A 3184-nucleotide genomic window follows, 5' to 3' on the forward strand; every position below is an offset into this window, starting at 1 on the left:
ACAATGGATGGATTGTGATAAGAGTTGTATGATCCCCCAATAAAGCGATTTTAAAAAAGACTGCATTCTTCAGTTTGGATTACACCTCAACATGAAACAAACAAAAGCTCTCATAACTGGACTAATAAGCAACATCATGAGAGATGAAGAAAATATTGAAGTTGTCAAGGATTTCCTTTGACTTCGTTTCACAATCAACACCCCTGGAAGCAGCAGCCCAAGCTCAAAGGACATGTTGCATTGGACAAATCCCCTGCAATGGACTCTTGAAAGCATGAAAAGGTCAAGCTGCCCCCTTGAGAAGTAAGCTGCTCCTGACCAGGCCCTGGTGTTTCCATGGCCTCCGCCCGGCGAGGGCTGATCAGCGAGTAAGGAAGCCCTTAGCAGAACTGAGGCCTTGGAATTGTGGCGCTGGGGACGACTATTGAAGGTGCCGCCGGCTGCCTGAAAAACAAACAAATCTATCTGGGAAAACCCACAGCCAGAATATTCCTTGAAGCTAGGATTGGGAAACTTCTTCTCAAGTATTTTGGTCAAGTTATTCAAAAAGACCAGTCCCTGGAGAAGGATCTCATAACTCAGTAGAGGGTCCGTGAAAAAGAGGTTGATCGCGTGGCTGCCACCATGGGCTCAAACCCAGCAACGACTGTGAGGCGCATGCGAGACCAGGCAGGATTTCGTTCTGTTGTGCTTGGGATCTGTTTGGGTTGGAACTGACCCAAGGACACTAACATCATCAATAATTATAGCTCACATTGATGTACTGAGCATCTACTAAGTGCTAAGGTTCATAGCAGGACTTTCTATTTATTATCCCTAATCTTTATACTAGTTCTTGAAACTAAGTGATATTAGCTTCATTTTAAAGATGAGAAGTCAGGTTGAAAGCAGCAAGATGAACCAAGATTCGGAACTGGAAGAGTCATGGTCCCAAGTCAGGTCTATCTGGCCTTAAACCCCACAAACTTCTTAAACCAGTAAAATCCAACTGTTCTTGAGTGTCTGAGAGAAGAGCTCAGATCCATAGAATTTCCAATGGCTGATCTTTTGGAAGTGGATTACTGAGCGTTTTTTCATGGCATCTCTGAGTGGAACGCCAATGTCCAACCTCCTGTTTAGTAGTCAAGAGGATTAACCATTTACACCAACCCGAGGCGTTTGTACCTCTACTGAGTGAGACTTCCGAAAGATTGTTGTTTCGTCTTGCCTATTCTGTCTCTAAGATTGGGTGTCTCCCTTTATGAAGAGGTTCCTGTCAGGGACAATGGATAGATTTGCAGAGAGTTGATCTATGTTAAAAATAACCACAAGGTGTTTACTGCTAACTGTGCTAAGCTCCCTGGAGCTCTGTGCCAGCTGAGCCCAGGAGGACATGTCAGTTGGCCTGCATGGGGTGGGTCTCAGGTGTCTGTTGTAATCGCACATCCTTCCCTCTCGGCCAGGCTTTGGCGTCCCTTTGTCTAGTGGAGGTTGATGCAAAATCCTAACTTCTTTGTTATGGTGAACAATCATAAAACGAATGTGCCGATGTTAATGAAGCGCTTCTGATTTGACCCTGGAAATGAACGTCTTTTCACTAAGACTGCCCAGCAAGAGAGGGGGGTGCAGAACTCAGGGTCCGTATTCTTGCCAATCCCTTACCTATGCACAGTTTGGTTGGCTGCTCCTTCTGGGCTGCAGAGATCTAGCCTGGAGATGAAAAGAGGGTCAACTGGCCATGCATGCCCTGCCGTCAGGTAGAATGACCTCGAAGCTGTCTTCAGCCAATAAGAACGTATTTGAATCATCAGGTGTTCCCAGGGAAAAGTGTTCCTTCACCATCCTCAATTTTTGGTTTGGTCTGGCCATTCACAAATTTGCACCACCAAAAACCCACTTTATCATTTCCTTCTTTTGAGTTGCTTCTTTTGAAGGGTTTTTGTCCACCAAATTGCACACTGGTTTAAACACAAAAACTCCTCCCTGAGTTCAAAATCCAACCAAATGCACACTCACTGTCATGGAGTCTAGTCGGACTCTCCGCGATTTATAGGACGGAGCAGCAGAACTGCTCCGGGGGCTTTCAGATGCTGCAAACCTTCAGGGGAGCAGAAAGCCCCCTCTGTCTCTGGAGGAGAAGCTGGCGGTTTCACACCGCCGCCCTTGCGGTTAGCAACCCGATGTGTACTCACTGGGGCTCCCAGGGATTCAATATTGTCAGTGCAACAGGGAATTCTAGTCGAATGCAAAAACACGTGTGCCTTTACTCAGCCTGTCTGGGCAGCCTTATCGCAAATAAAATAAACTTTTCCTTAAGCCATTTCTTGAAATGTAGCATTCCCACAATCTTTCCAAATACATCCCAGGGCCCCAGTGACTTGCGTTTGTAACCACGGCCCAGGTTGACTCAACACATTTCACATAACTTTCTGGTTGACCTTGAGCAGGGTTCACCCTCACCTGCAACTGCTACCATTGAAGCAAGCCATTGACAGTCAAGGGTAAGTAACACAGGATTGCCACAAAGTCATCTTAATATTTATTAAATGAAAATAGCAAACTGTGAAGCTATTGTTTATGGACATATGCCCGGTCTAGGCCACTGTTCCTCAAAATGGGCAATATCATCCCCTGGGAGGTGCTGGAACTATGGGGGAGCGGGGAGGCAGGTGTGGGGATGGGACAAAAGTGGGTACCTACTCTGTATCCTGGGTTATGGGCTTTAGTACAAAAGGTTTTCATTGCCGGGGGGAGGAAGGGGCTGGAGAGTTTTGTTTTTCCCTTTCCTGAGAGTTTGGGGGCCTATACTTTAAATGTCAAAACCAAAAGTTGCTATGAAGGTTTCCGTTCATGCATGTATTTTGCACGGGTTTATTCCAAACAAAACCTGGTTAAACATGTCTTGCAGCCAGTGGAGGGCTGCAGACAAGTGCCCTCAATAGTACTTTGTCTTAGTCTCCTTCAACACAACTCAGACTTACGTGATCCTGACTCATCGCGACCCTATAGGTCGGAGTAAAATTGCCCTTATGGGTTTCCAACTGCCAATCCTTACCGGAGCAGAAAGCCTCATTGTTCTCCCCAATGCTTAGGGCACCTTTAAAAGAAAGGTCTAATCATCTCCTTACAGAAGGGTCACAAGGAAGAGACAAGTCAGTCAGGGTGCAGTATAGCACTGATGAATCATACAACTTTCCTCTAGTTC

The sequence above is a fragment of the Echinops telfairi genome, unplaced genomic scaffold, assembly GCF_000313985.2.
Source record: "Echinops telfairi isolate 266 unplaced genomic scaffold, ASM31398v2 ScPeMD7_4048;HRSCAF=4782, whole genome shotgun sequence".
In the NCBI taxonomy this organism is placed as follows: Eukaryota; Metazoa; Chordata; class Mammalia; order Afrosoricida; family Tenrecidae; genus Echinops; species Echinops telfairi.